Below are 16,472 nucleotides of genomic sequence, written 5' to 3' on the forward strand. Positions count from 1 at the left end.
TAATCAGAATGATGATTCCTGATAGAAAGAAAAATTGAATGCATATATATTATATATAGACATATAATATATACATGTAATGTATGAATATATATGCTTTCTGCCACAATATAAATCATTTAGATTTCCCTGATATCTTGAAAAGTTTAGCTTTCTTCAGCTATTTATTGTAAGTATTAGTTCCCGTACGACACTGCTAATTTGGCATAAGTCAAAAAGTAGATTGTGAGATTTTCTTTTCATGATTTTTATTTCTTAGTTGCAGTACTTCACTTAACTCACTACTATTGAAAAAATACATATATAAAAGAATTCCAACCTGCAGCAAATCCATGAAACCCATGGATTTCAAAAGCAATGTAGAAAACCATTCAGAATCTTGAATGAGATATGTATGGGTAAAGCTAAGACATTTATCATTTCCTTATTTTAAGCAAAGAAAAATGAGACTGCTACAAAATCATTCAAATACCATTGGAACAGTCATCACTAGAAAGCTATGCTCATTTCTTGTAAAGATGTGGAGCACATCTTTATATGTATAGTCTATTATTAATGGTATCTTAGCAGCACAGAATCTTAGGGAAGGAAGGGAACTCAGTTATTTTATTCTTAGTATTACATGAATAAAAATTCCTTTTAAAATATGCCTGGAAAATGGCTTTCCACCCCCACTTTCTTTCAAAACTTCTGGTGATGAGCAGGCAACCTTAGCCATATGAAGAAATTAATTTCATTTTGTATCTATCTGATTGTTAGGTATTGTTCCTTTTAATGAAATTTTTTCTGGCCCCCTCATAAGTCTAATTTTTGTTGTCCCCTTAACACCTCATGTCTAGACTATTCACTTGTTCCATCTTCAAGTCAGCTGTCAAAATGATCTTCTTAAAGTCTAGATATGTTCATAACCCCCTTACCCTACTCTCAATAAATCTCAGTCGATCCCTATCACCTCAAGAATAAATATAAAATCTTCTCTTTGACATAATCCTTTACATCATCTTAGGAATTACTCTACTCAACTACTTTTTGATATAATGAAACATATCTCCTTCTAGTTCTTTAAACAAAGCATTCTATCTCTAGTCTCCAAACATTTTTATTGACAGTTATCTGCTGCCCAGAATTTGTCACTCTGTATATGAATATAAATATATATGTATTTACACACATAGAGAGCTTGGAGTAAAAATATATATGAATCTATGAAATTCATTTTTGTCACACTTGTGACTGGTTTCAAAGTACACATGATTTTAATTGTAAATAAGCAACATCTAATTAAATCTTAAATTAACGTTTGAAAAGTTTCATGAGGCCACGCTTTTTCAGAATTATCTTTCCTGCGCAATTATATATAATGTAGTTCTTTAATGTCATTTAAAAAAATGGACAGATAATGTAAATTTATTTTGCCTCTGGTTTAGTTTCTGCCTGCATGAAAACTTTATTATCTGATCTGTGATCATAAATTCAAAAAATATTTGAGTTAGTATGAACTAACTCTCTCTAAGGAAGTAGAATGTCGAGAGTTACCAGAGGGACAATCAAGAAATAGATAATAGGTGGAGATAGATTTGTGCTACCCCGTACTCCTGATATTGTCAAGGAAATATGATTAGACTCTACTTGATATTTTCCATGCCCTCTCCAATCTAGCTATTCCATCAAATCAACATAATAAAATGAGGTTTAACATTCTATCAGGTTGTAGAGTGGAGAAATAGAAATAACTCTAAAATAGAACTTAGAAGACATTCCTTATAGCCTCAGATTTTTAATGGTTTAGCTTTATAATTGTAATTGATGTCTCCATTTTGAGCCATAATATCCTAATTTAAAATTCTAGTAATTAAATGACTGTTTTACGGGATGATTTGGTTTAGAGCCTTAAGAGTTCAAGTGATTCTCAAATTTTATACCACAATCCTCTGATCTTGTCAAATAATGAAACCAAGTCCCATATAATTTTGAAGTCTAAAGTCATGATTTATAAGAAGCAGCTAGGATTTGAACCTAGCTACTCTGGTATGCCTCTCATTCTGTCTACTTTATTACTAATAGAAGCTATATTTAATTTTTACAGATTTAATATCTCATATGGTATTTCTTCTTTCTTTCCTCCCTTATTTCCTTCTTTTCTTTCTTTTATAGCTTCCTTATTTCCTACCATTCTTTATCATTTTTTATTTACATGAGACTAGAGAAATCAAAGGTGGAACATGCAAATCAACAATATAGAGAAATAAGGTCGATAAAGCATTTTTCTTTCGCTTGTGCTTAATACACAAAGAAGAATGATCATTAGATTGAAATAAGAATAAAATGGTGAGCAAGATGCTAGGCAGTTCACATTAACAAATAACCAATTGGTAGAGCCAAGATAGCAGAATACACACAGCAAGCCAACTGAACTATTCAACCCCCTCTCAAATAAACAAAAAAAAAATGTAGTTGTGAAAAAGAAAGATGCACAGTGAGAAGGGGGACTGGAGAAGTAAAAGAGGGAAAATAGTTCTCACATAAAAGAAGCATACAAGGAAAAACTTTTATAGTAGGGGAGAAATAATAACTATATAGATCATTAAAGGAAACATAAAAAGTGTTAAATTAATTAGACAAATAGTACTACTCTTAGAATCCAAGTCTATTTTGATATGTTCTTTGCTAATCTTTGTTCATTTGACCAGTCACTTAGCCCACATTGAGTAATACATTTTCTGATTCAAAGTATGAAAACCAGTTTCTGCTTAAACTGAAACACTAATATGTAGAACTTTCCTTCTTTTTATCTTGGAATCTTTAAATAACTCAAAATAAATCTTAGAAACATCAGCTCACGGATCTCATAAACTGCCTTCATTTTAGCAAAAGTTAAAAGTTGTAAATTTCCTTTCGGCTAAAAATAGTATCAACTAGAAATCTTTACATTTCCTACTACTTCAATATTCCAATCTCCTATCATGGGAAGTGAAACACAAGATCAATGAAGACTGGTAGAATGTATAGCTTCATTAATTAGTTCAAATTCCTAGAAGAACACAAGTTGCAACTTATTGGAAGGAAACAAGTTTCATGTGTGGTTGATAATTTACTATTGGTAAAAGGAAAAGGTAAAAAGCATGAAGAGGACAAGAAAAAAAAGATAAAAAGAAAAAGGAAGATGTATAAGGAAGAGAAAGGCTGTTGGAGAAAGGCAATTTTCTCATTTTAAAAAAAAATTGGCAAAAAAAAAGAACTATCAAAGGAAAACTTTTGGTAATGTCTCATTAGAAAGTTGAGCATTAAAAAAGAATACAATGATCCCTAAGAGACAGAATGAGCTTAAAATAAATATTTGTCAAATTTCACTCGCATTATTTTGATATTATTTTTGTATGGAAAAGTTGATTGGATATTTCCAAATGTATTTTTAAAAAAACTCATTTACATAGTAGGTGTAGATTATGATATCACGAAATCTTTAACAAAGCATATAATAAATTATTTGCTTAAAACAATAAAGGGTTTTATGGTTTCTCAAGAAATTTATTTCATTTGTTCTTCACAATAACCATGTGACATAGGCTAATTATGATAGTGCTATCATTCTCAGTATTCTCATTTCACATATAAAGGTATTAAGACTCAAAGAAATCAAGTCTTCTCAAGATCTCATAGTAAGCCTAATAGGACTAATTTTTAAGCCCAAGGCTTCTGCTTATATTCAACAGGCTTTTTTCATTATCCCATGATCATTTTCTAATGAGTTGACAATTAATTTATCATAGTGTATTATAATTTAAATAACCAGGATATTTGAGTGTTTAAAATAAATGATCTTATTACAGTATTTTATTTCTGGAAGGCATTTAGACAAACCTAAATATCTAATGTGCTTTCTTTGAGAAAAAAATGATAGTGTCTAGATGTGATGAAAACCAAATAACATGGCAAGGTGATATTCATTTTATGATAAAAAAATTATTTTTTCAATTAGTTTGCTGACCTGTTAAGACTAAAGATAAATATATAGATATAGATAGATAATCGTTTAAAAAATTAAAAATAATAAAAAAATAAAAATAACAAATCATCAAATAGTAGTCTGAATATAGTTTAGTATAAAAAATTGCTCCCTTTACTTCTGTAACTTTAGATGTTTGATTAGAGGCTTCATACTTAAGAAATTAGAAATATATTTTGAGTGCAGAATGCTAAACATATTTCACTAATTTCATTATAATGCATGTTGAAACAGTTTAATATGTAGCTATGTAATCTTACATAATTGTGGTTCAAAATATTAATGCTATAACTCTAATAAATGAATTTATAAAAATGAATGTTTCATATGACATCTTACTATGACATAAAGGGAAATTATCCCTAACATTTGGTTTATGTGCGTTTTAAGATTTTATTTTACAAGATTTTATGCCTGGACATTTTATTTAGATTTAGAGCTCTTTCATCATCTAAACCAGAATGAACTGAAGTATACCATTCTATTGGATTTAAAAAGTTATTTATTAATGATTCAGACTGTTAAATTGTGTATTGATTCTTAACATTTTTTCATTGCTATTTATTTTAAACAGTCTTTTTATTTTTATACTGATTTCATTGTCTGTGTTATAGATGCTTAAAAGAAAGCTTTGAGTGACAAAAACAGAGTGCACCACATTCATGTCATGTTTTGAGAATTTAGAATAATAATGAAGTAGTGCTTTGAAGAAAGATAATCATAGCTGCCAGCCAAAGAGAGCTCTAGATTTTCACAACTTTATATAGGCTATGTCCTTTCTAATTTGAACAGTCCTATAAGGTAGGAGCTGGGCTCTATTCTTGTCCAAGTTCAATTGAATCCAATGCAATAAATATTTATTAAGCTCCTACTATGAAGGCTCTGGGGACACAATAAAAGAAAGACAATCCCTACCCTCAAGGAGTTTGCAGTCTAAAAGGGGAGATGACACATAAAATAAGGCAGGAAAGGTGGGAGCAGGACCAGAGATAGTTCACCAGGGGATACATGAAAAGGGGCATATTTTTCAAGAGGATCAATTGCAAATTCTGGCAAACTTAAAGTCTGATATCTGCCCTCTATGAATGAAACTATTGACAGGAGTTTGACAATCTACCTTCCTGGGAGAGAAGGTTGAGGGAGGTGGTATCAATCATGGGTTGAGTTACCAGCATAGTGATGAGTTTAGAAGTGATGAGCATATCCAGCAAGGAGATTCTTGTTCTAAGCAGCTAAAATCTGCCAAGGCAGTAGAAGTAAAGTGGAGTTTATATATTTACAAATGAGACAACTGTGAAAGAGATTGATTTGCTCAGGTCACATGGTTGATGTCTGATGAATAATTCCATTCTCCATCTTTCCTGGCTCTGATCTGTCAATACTGCCTTTCCAGGATCATAGATTTTTGAACTAGAAAGAACTTCAGAGATTATCTAGTCCAAATTTGACATTTTACAGATGAAGAAACAGAGAGAGGCCCCAAGAGACTAAATTGCTTGTCATGGGTCACTATGGCAGCAAATTGAAAGAGACTTAATTCAGAACTATTCAAACCTAAAGTATCCTTTCTCCATTTCCTCAAATCTTTAGCTTACAAGTATCAAAATGCATTGAACCTATCTGCTATCAAACAAAAGAAGCTAAGAGTAATGTCAACACTTCAGAAATTAAGTATAGAATAATATGAAAATAAATATAATATAGAATGATATAAATAATATAAAAATAACATTAAAAATTGCAGAATAAATCTGCAATGTTACCAAGTCTGAAAAATATGTGGCTACTGTGGGGAATCCGGTGAGTTCATTATTGTATGGCTCCATTTCAAGAACTAAACAACAGTTGTAATTTATTTCATTTCAACTCAGTTTGCTTTAGTGTCATCATACTAGGAATTGGAAATTTAAATAGCAAAATAGAAAGCAGGTCTTGATCATTAAGAGTGAGCTGAGTTCAAATGCAGGTTCAGAAATTAATTACTTGTGTGGTATTGGGCAAGTTATTTAATGTCTTTCTGCCTCAGTTTTCTCATCTGCAAAACAGACATAACTCCTCCCTCCTAAAATTATTGTGAAGATACAGAAATAATATTAGTTAAGTGCTTCACATACTCTAAATTTCTATATAAATGTAATTGCTGTTTTTACTGCTGCTGGTGTTGTTGATACTGAATTGTCAGGCTTTTCCTTTATCGGATAGTTCTACATTCATGTAGGTGTGCTTATATTTTTTGGAGTGAAAAATGCATTAATTGAATTAATTTCTCCATTAATTAATATAAATTTTCATTAAACATTCTGCTCCAGTATTGCAACTTAAACTCTTGTTCACTCACATTTTATTTGTTATTGGGGAGGTTATTTCTTATTTCTTATTATTTGTTTACTATCCTCTTTCCTACTCATTGAGGACAGGGATCATATCTTATTTTCTTTTGTCTTTACCCTGGTGTCTACATGATTTTTTCATATATAATGTTGAATAAGTTCTTAATAAATAATCTCACAAGAATGAGTACTGAAATCACATATTTTATGGAAGTGACCCCAAAGACCATTAAGTCAAAACTATATCGGAAAAAAATCCCCTTTATGCCCTACAGTGATCATCTCATCTTTCTTAGATAATATCCAATGAATTTAAACCCGTTACCTCTTAAGGCCATCCATTCTACATTTGGAGAGTTCTAATTTAAAGAAAGTTATTATTAAAGAAAGCCTAAATTTTCATATTTTCAACTGTCTCTAGCTCCTAGCTCTTCCTTTGTTTAGTTTAGCATGACTGGAAAAGAACATTATAATTTTGAAGCAGAACTAAAAAGTTAGAAGGAATCTTAACATCCTCACATCAAAAATAATGTACACATGATGTGCTCAAGTGTTTTTTTTACTTTTTCAAAGGATATATTTAATTAACTCAGTTAAAACAATAAAAGCTGGTGTGTAATGAAGTCAGTCCATCTGAGGCCAATAGGACAAAATACCATTGTTTTTGTTGTTGCTCATAGTCTGATGTGTGTTTTACCCTTTTCGGACCTAAATGTTGATTCTTTTTTCCCATGTGTTTGGAAATAAAGATTAGAATTGTATCTTCTAGATTTTGTGGGTACTGAAGTTAAGTGGATGAGGTATGAAGTTTATTATGCTAATTTTTCCATAAATTCCAGGAACATACTAGAGGTACCATATACCAGATCCCAAAAACTATTTTTGAGTTTGCAGTGTGAACATGAAATCTTGGAAACTTGCAAACATACAAATCCAATCTCTATTTGTTGTTTTGTTGGTTGCCTAATTTGAGAAAGAGAGAAATTCTTAATAGTGTAGAGAGGACTTAAAGGTTTGTCATGGATACTGTTCATTTTTTTTCCCCAAGAGAGGTAGTTACTACAAATTTACCTTCCTCCCTGGATAGATATTTTCAAGATTGGGGAAAGTTTCCTAAGATCACCTCCTCCTTTCATCTCAGCTACTCAGGAAAAACAAAACAAACAAAAAAAAAAAGCTTTACCTCGAAAAGCCCCTTGTCCAAAATTGCCACAAAAACGCCTGATGACAACACACTTTCTTCAGCTAAGACACACCTCTGAGACACCCACTGGATTTGTCTTTCATAAACTCTTCCATCTCCTGACCTGATCCTTGGGTGTATTTCAGTGGCTTACAGCAAGTAATGAAATAATAACTAATGAATCATGTTGACAGGTGGAAAGGTTGTATTGAGATTTATAATGTTATTTGGTTATGACAAATTCTTTCCTGAATTGTCCTTAACTCAGTGTTTTAGATTGAATGTCAAGTTGCTGAGATTATTAAGTCAAAGATAATTTCAAGGGGGAAAAATTTTTCCAGAAAACATTAATTTCATTTCAAGGGATTTCAGACCTTTAAATAATTCTTTTCAAAGGTAAAAACAACTGGAAGATATATTATTTAGAAAGATTTTCTTGCTTGGTGCTTTCGAAGATAAAATCTTCATATAACTTCAGGCAAATTAATTTTAGTATGCCATGTGAACAATATTAAAGAAAGGAAACCAAAAAATGAGTTCATAAATGAGTTCATTGATTGTTATACTTGTTAAAATTTATGATACCATTTTGATAAATAAGTGAATGCTGTAACTGTACTTCTAATCTTTTCATAGAATTTTGTATCTGGAAGAGATCGTGTATTCCTGTTCTGTTTTTTTGTTCTAATATCACAGAAATTGTGTAATGTAACCCTTCTTCCAAGATCATAATTCTATTGTTTATTTTATTTTTTTTAAAATGTAAGGCAATGTGGTTAAGTAATTGCCCAAGATCACACAGCTAGCAAATATTAAGTGTCTGAGGCCATATTTGAACTCAGGTTCTCCTGACTCCAGGACCCATGCTCTATCCAATGTGCCACCTAGTTGCCCCCAAGATCACAATTCTAGATAGTGACATAAGCAGTTCCTAAATTTTGTCTCTACTCTTGCCCAAGAATCTTTTCTACTATATTGTAAGTCTCAAAGATTCTCCTAAACTTAGAAGGCAGAGTGGTATTGTGATAGTCTCCTTTACTAAAAGTTAGGATCTGAATTTGAATCTTTCCTAAGGTAGCTCCTAACTGAATGACTCTAAAAATCACTTAATATCATTTAATTTCATACTAAATTTCTTGGTCTGTAAAGTAGAGATAATAATGACCCTATCCATTAAGTTGTAAGACAACATGTCAAGTGGATCCCATATAAACTTACTTATAGAATGCAAATGATATAAATATTTCAACTATCCTTATACAACTTGACTAATGGGTGAAACATGTGTAGGTAATGAAGGGTATAGAAATTTTCAGGATTCATTAAGGAAGAAGTTAATCTGGAATATCTCTATCCATTGATTTAAGGGTCAGATTTTTCAAATGGAGGCAATTCCAATCTATCTATATGTTCAATTAGCAACTAAGCACCTTTAATCAGAGTGAAATAAGATATTGAAGTACTGAGATTGAAGATCAGGGGTGTAGGAACCTCTAGCCCAGACTGTATCGGTCTGTCATTGCCAAGGCAACTGTAGGTGAAACTCGAAATTCAATACATCTAGTAGCTTTTTAGGGGGAAATTATTTAAATGTTTAGCCAAACATATCCTGTGAATGACATTATAAACATTTAAATGACCCTTGGCAGAAAAATAGGTTCCTCACCCTGTATTAGACCCAGGATCCAAATCAATTAAATTCAACATACATATATAAAGCACCTACTGTATTCAAAACACTGAGCTAGTTTCTGGGAATACAAATACAGAAGGAAAAAATAGACTGCTTTCAAGGGAGCTGTGTTTACCTAATGAGATGTAATATGTCTTCAAGAGAGCTATGTTCCCCTAGGGAGATGTAATATATTAAATTTTAAATGCATATTTAAATATGCATTTAAATGGATCAATAAATACAATCTAATTTGACAAAAAAAGAACACCAACAAGAAAGAAGAGCAAAGAAGCCGAGGCAGAAACTGAGAATGATCACAAAGTTTCTATTATTCTTTTCATAAGCATTTATTAGGTATCAACTTTTGTGCACAATTCTGTTCTAGGGGAACTAGTATTAGGAGAAAATATAAAATCCACATCATCACTCTGAAAGAATTACATAGAGGCAAGCTCTATTTCTTTAGAAATTTTATTGCTGAACACTATTAAACTTTTACTATTTAAAATGAGCTGAACATCAGCATTTCCAGGAGAAAAAGTTAATCCTCATTGGGAAAGCAAACTGTCCCCTTCAAGAGTTAATGTGAAAATTGTTTTGCCCTTCTAACTTGTTATCCTTCCTGAATTATTATCTTGGACCCCGGGAGGTTTTCCCATTATCTGGGACGTTCCCTCTTTTTAGTCATACCATAGGAACTGGATAATTTTTCACATGCTAAAAAAACCACATTAGGGAAACGACTTCAATCTTTTGTGGAGCATTTTACAAATTCTATTTTGCCTCTTTAATATCTTGGAGCACCCTACAGCTCTTTTCATCTCCCTCACCTCCCCTTACATTTTACAGTGAACTGGAGTATAAAACTCTTCCCAGTTTGAAGTCCACTCCACAATTCTCATTTAAAAATACTTTTTTACTCCTTGTTTTGATTTATTTTAAGTCACCTATGTATCAAATGACAAACCAGTTGGTTACTGACCTTTCAAAATCCCACAGATCTCAGTTAAAACGATGGGGAGCCAAGCTAAACTACTGCTCATTTTATAATAAGAGCGTAACAGTTCTGCAGTGTAACAATTCATAAGAATGGGGGAAGAAGTTTAGTCCCAAAATATATAACCCTGATGGCTTATTCCTAGCCATTATATTTGTTTTTTGATCCAGATTTCTGTAATTCTGAGATAGTCATCTAAATTTACATTTTCCTAGAGAACTTAATTGATTATAGTAATTGAAAGCAGCATTCATGAATATGAAAACTAAAAAAAATTAACTGGTATTGTGAGCTATACATTAAAATAATTCAGATGATTAAAAAAATAACATGTACCTTGAACACTTTAAAAGTGTTACATAAATATGACTTAGTTTTCCTTATTAAAAGTTGATACTCAAATATCTAACTTAGAAGTCAGGTTGCCAATGATCTATGCTAATCCTATAGAACCATTGAAAAAGAGTAATTCAGAAAAGGGACAAAGAAATAGAAAGAGGAGGAAGGGTATAGGCCAAAAATAGTAATGACAGTTTACAACCCAGTCTATCTTTGTATGACTAGAATGCCCTCCAAAGGTCTAGCTATGACCAGGAATCATGCCCAGTGGCTTCCTGCAACAAAATACAGCAAATTCAAATATCACTCTCACTCTATTTTCACTTAAGTCAGGTTATTTTTGTTGCTATTATTTCTGGTTTCAGTCATTTTATAGCCTATTTCTTAGCTTTGAACATCATATTCAAATTAGATTCTGTTCACCAGTGGTCAGATACCGTTCCAAGTTTTTTGTTTCTTTTTTGTTCGTTGTTTTAATGCTACTATTTTCAGAGGTACCAAGAAGGTGTGAATCAACAAGAACTTCTCTACAGGTCTGCCCTATGATTTTACTTAAGTAGGGTCTGTGTTCCCAGACAGACATAAGTACCAGCCATCTTCTTGTCTCTGGAATTGCAACCAGGACCCCTGTACAACTACAGCCACAAGGCTACTGTTCCTTTCTGCCTTAAAATAGTCTTCAGGACCCCTGCTGTCCCTCAGTTTCCCTAGTTTAATCATTTCATTACCTCCTGAATCATCTATGTGTTCTGTCTAAAAGAGAAGTTGGAATAATTTTTTGAATCTTGATCTAGCCCTTGCATCTAGGAATTTTTTCTTTCCATACTTCTTTTACAGTGTTACAGATGACTGCAAGAGTCTCTTCTTTATCTTTTATGAGCTAGAGGGACGTACAGGGATCATTGTTTATAAAGGTTATAAATTCCATTGAAGAAAAGGTATAGATTGATAGATAGATACATAGATAAATGGATAGGTAGATAAATAAAGAAGCATGATGTATTCACAGAATGGTTAGTATTTTCCTCACCATAACCCGTCATAACAACAATCCATATATTGTCTTGTAATAAAAAATGACTTAAGTTATGTATCGTGACTGTAGGATTCATTAAAAAAATCAGCATTCAAATCTTAGACTACATATATAGACACATAATAGACATGTGTATTATTTATGTGCATATATATGTTTATATATATATATGTATATATACACACACACACACACACACACAACCACACTCCTTAAAGAAAGCAGGAATAAGGGAATGGTTAAACCAGGTTAAACCAAATTAAGAGTTTTCTTTGGTTCACCTTTTTGAAAAGACTTTGATAAATTGAAGAGTACCCAGAGTAGCACTAACAAAACTATGGAGGGACTCCAGGGCATGTTGTATGAAGGAACTATGAATTTTTACTAAGTACTTAGCACAGTGTCTCTGGTACATAGTAAGTACTTTTCCTGACTGAATGAATGAAGAATGATAGTTTTCAAATAGCTCAAGCCCAATTATGTGAGAGAAGACTTATTCAGCTTATCTCAAAAAGACAGAAAGAAGAGGAACAAAAGTTACAAAGCTATAGATTTAGGAAAAAGGCACTTCCTAATATTTAGAATTGAAAGACTTTGAAGAATCAAAGATGGTGGTGAGGAATGAGAGAAACTCCCAAAATGTTTATTATCTATTAAGACTTGGCTTTGGGTGGCTAGGTGGCGCAGTGGATAGAGCACTAGCCTTGTAGTCAGGAGTACCTGAGTTCAAATCCAGCCTCAGACACCACTTAATAATTACCTAATCCTGTGGCCTTGGGCAAGCCACTTAACCCCATTGCCTTGCAAAATCTAAAAAAACAAAAAAACGAAATAAAACTTAGCTAAATCTCTTGACTTAACTAGAGCTATATTTATTTTCACATGTGTGAAAGAATAACCAGGTAATATCTCAAGGTTTATATTTAAATTGTATCTTCTTTTGTTCATCCTAACCCCCTACCCCCATATCCCTCATACCTTTGTAGTCATTATAGTAAGTTTATAAATAAACAATATAAGGGAACAATAGCAAGAACTGGAATTGCAAAGGAGAATTTGGAAACAGGTACATACCATTCCAAAGATGAAAAGAACATAATTTATTGCATTATATATTAAGCAAAGTCAAAATACTGATGAGTACTGAAACAAGGGAAGTCATTTATGCATTACTGTCAAGGTTAAAGTTGCACAAGTCATTCTCAAAATGATAAATGTTCAAAGGATATGAAATATATAGTTTTCAAATGAAGAAATTAAAGCTATATAAAATCATATAAAAATACTCCAAGTCATTATTGTTTAGAGAAATACAAATTAAAACAACTATGAGTTATCACGTCACACATCATATTGGCAAAGATAATAGATAGGGAAAATGATCAATGTTGGAGAGGTCATGGGAGGAGTGGGACATTAAGCTGAGGTTCTTAACACAGGTCCTCTGAGGCCAAGCCCAGTCTTCTTGCCCTTTCTGAATACACAGGGTTAGAACTGTAATTTGAACACAGGAGCCCTGCCAGTAGGTCCATTTTTTCCCACTCCACTAAAGGATCTTTCAGTTATTATGACCATCTCCCCATGATCTTTATTTCCCAAACAGTGATTTCCATTGAGGATCCCTTTGACCAGGATAACTGGGCCACCTGGACTTCATTTCTGGAGACTAACATGGAATTATACTTAAAGAGCAATAAAACTGTTCATATCCTTTGACCCAGCAATTCTATAACTGGAAGAAATCATAAAAAATGGGAAAAGTCCCATGTACTCCAAAATATTCATACCAACTCTTTTCATGTGACAAAAAAGGAAACTGAGGTATGTCCATCAATTAGGGAATGGTTGAACAAGTTATGGTACATGAATATAATGGAATATTATTGTACTTTAAGAAACCATAAATGGTGAAACTTACAGGATGTGAAAATTAGTAAAGGGAGAAATACATAAGAGATTGAATTCCTCAGATTTGAAGGATTTTTGGTTTTGTGTTGTTTTGTTTTGATTTTCTTCCTCTGGATGGGGATACTAATGTCCATAGCTGGTCTAATAGATTTGTCCTAGCTCTCTGAACTACTGAGAGCAGCTGCATCCATCAGGATTGATCATCCCACAATGTTGTTGTTAATGTGTATATTGTTCTCTTGTGTATTTCTTTCCTTTAATACTAATTCCTCACAGTGAAAATGACTAATCTGTAAACATGTGTAACACAAATGTGCATGTACAATATTAATCTGACTGATTGCCACTGAGGAGCTGGGGGTAGGAAAAGAGGGTGGAAGGAAATTTGTAACTTAAAAATAAACATAGGCATATGAATAAATGTTGAAAGGGGCGGCTAGGTGGCGTAGTGGGTAAAGCACTGGCCTTGGAGTCAGGATTACCTGGGTTCAAATCGAGTCTCAGACATTTAATAAATTACCTAGCTGTGTGGCCTTGGGCAAGCCACTTAACTTCATTTGCCTTGCAAAAACCTAAAATAAATAAATAGATAGATAGATAGATAGATAGATAGATAGATAGATAGATAAATAAATGTTGAAAAAGTTTCATAACATATATTTGGGAAAAATAAAACCACTAAAAATTTTGAAAAATAGCATTACTTATCAATGTTTCTGGTCCTATGATATGTAAATTCCAGATAAAATCCATACCTTCACACCTCCAGATCAACAGAACATCAAAAAGCTTCTGATAATTTTGAGATCATAACTTTGAAGTTTTATCAATAACTTTGAGAAGATGTAGAAATGTTAAAGTCAAGGTTGCACAGTTAGGACACTATAAATTTCATAAACCCTATAAAATTAGGAGATCTCACATTCCTGCCCATTAAGCACTTTTCCATCTCCATCAGGTCATGTTGCTTAGGATTCCAAACTAGTACGTGGTTATATGTGTAATATTTTCTGCATTTCCACTTTTTAAAAAAAGATTTTATTTATTTTGAGTTTTACAATTTTTCCCCGTAATCTCACTTACCTCCCCCACAACAGAAGACAATTTTCCAGTCTTTACATCTTTTCCATGGTATACATTGATCAAAATTGAATGTGAGGAGAAAGAAATCATATCCTTAAGGAAGAAATATAAAGTAAAAGAGATAACAAGATCAGACAATAAGATATTATTTTTTCCATAAATTAAAGGTAATAGTCCCTGGTCTTTGTTCAAACTCCTCAGTTTTTTGTCTGGATACAGATAGTATTTTCCATTACAGATAGCCCCAAATTGACCCTGACTGTTGCTCAAATGGAATGAGCAAGTTCATCAAGGTTGATCACCACCCCCATGTGTTGTTAGGGTGTACAGTGTTTTTCTGGTTCTGCTCATCTTGCTGAGCATCAGTTCATGCAAAGCCCTCCAGGGTTCCCTGAATTCCTGGTCCCTCCTAGTTTCTAATAAAACAATAGCATTCAATGACATAACAGGACTACTATGAATATTTTTGTACAAGGAATGCTTTATCCATTTTCATCATTTCTTCAGGGCGTAGGACCAGGACTGGTATTGCTAGATAAAAGGGTATACACATTTTTGTTGCCCTTTGGGCATAGTTCAAGACTGCTCTCCAGAAAATCTGGATAAGTTCACAGCTCCATGAATAATGTATTAGTGTCCCAGATTTCCCACAACACTTTCAACAATGATCACTGTCCTTTCTGGTCATATTGGCCAGTCTGAGAGGTGTGAGGTGGTACCTCAGAGATGCTTTAATTTGTATTTCTCTAATAAGTAACAATTTAGAGCAATTTTTCACATGACTATGGATTGCTTTGATCTCCATATCTGTAAATTGCCCTTGCATATCCTTTGACCATTTGTCAATTGGGGAATGACTTTTTTATTTTTAATTTGACTCAGTTCTCTGTATATTTTAGAAATGAGTCCTTTGTCAGAAATACTAATTGTAAAGATTGTTTCCCAGTTTACTACATTTCTTTTGATCTTGGTTACAGTGGTTTTGTCTGTGCAAAAGCTTTTTAATTTAGTGTAATCAAAATCATCCAGTTTGTTTTTAGTAATGTTCTCCATCTCTTCCTTAGTCATAAACTACTTCCCTTTTCATAGAGCTGACAGGTAAACTCCTTTTTTTACACGTTTGCTTATAATATTGTTTTTTTATGTCTAAATCCTGTATCCACAAGGATCTTATCTTGGTATAGGGTGTGAGGTGTTCTTCTAATCTAAGTTTTGTTCATAATAACTTCCAATTTTCTGAACAGTTTTTATCAGAGAGAGTTCTTATCCCAAGAGCTGGATTCTTGGCGTTTATCAAAGAGCAGATTACTATGTTTCCTGCTGTTGCACCTAGTCTATTCCACTGATCCACCACTCTATTTCTTAGCCAATACCAGACAGTTTTGATGATTGACACTTTATAATATAATTTTCGATCTGGTATGGTTAATCCACCTTCTTTTGTATTTTTTTCATTGAATCCCTGGAAATTCTTGACTTTTTATTTTGACATATGAATTTAATTACCACATTTTCTATATCATTAAAGTAATTTTTCGGACTTTTGATTGGTAGGGAACTATGGATATGTTTTGGTATAATTGCCATTTTTATTACATTAGCTTGACCTATCCATGAGCAGTTGATGTTTGCCCAGTTATTTAAATCTGATTTTATTTGTGTCAGAAGTGTTTTGTAATGGTTTTCAAAAAGTTTCTGAGTCTGCTTTGTCAAAATAGAGGTTAAGTATTGTATATTGTCAGAGATTACTTTGAATGGAAATTCTCTTTCTAACTTTTCCTGCAGTATCTTGCTAGTCATATGTAGAAAAGATGAGGACTTATGAGGGTTTATTTTATAACCTGCAACTTTGCTAAAGTTGCTAATGGTTTCCAGTAGTTTTTTTTGGACGATTTCTTGGAATTCTCTGGGTCAT

The sequence above is a fragment of the Macrotis lagotis genome, chromosome 3 (assembly GCF_037893015.1).
Source record: "Macrotis lagotis isolate mMagLag1 chromosome 3, bilby.v1.9.chrom.fasta, whole genome shotgun sequence".
In the NCBI taxonomy this organism is placed as follows: Eukaryota; Metazoa; Chordata; class Mammalia; order Peramelemorphia; family Peramelidae; genus Macrotis; species Macrotis lagotis.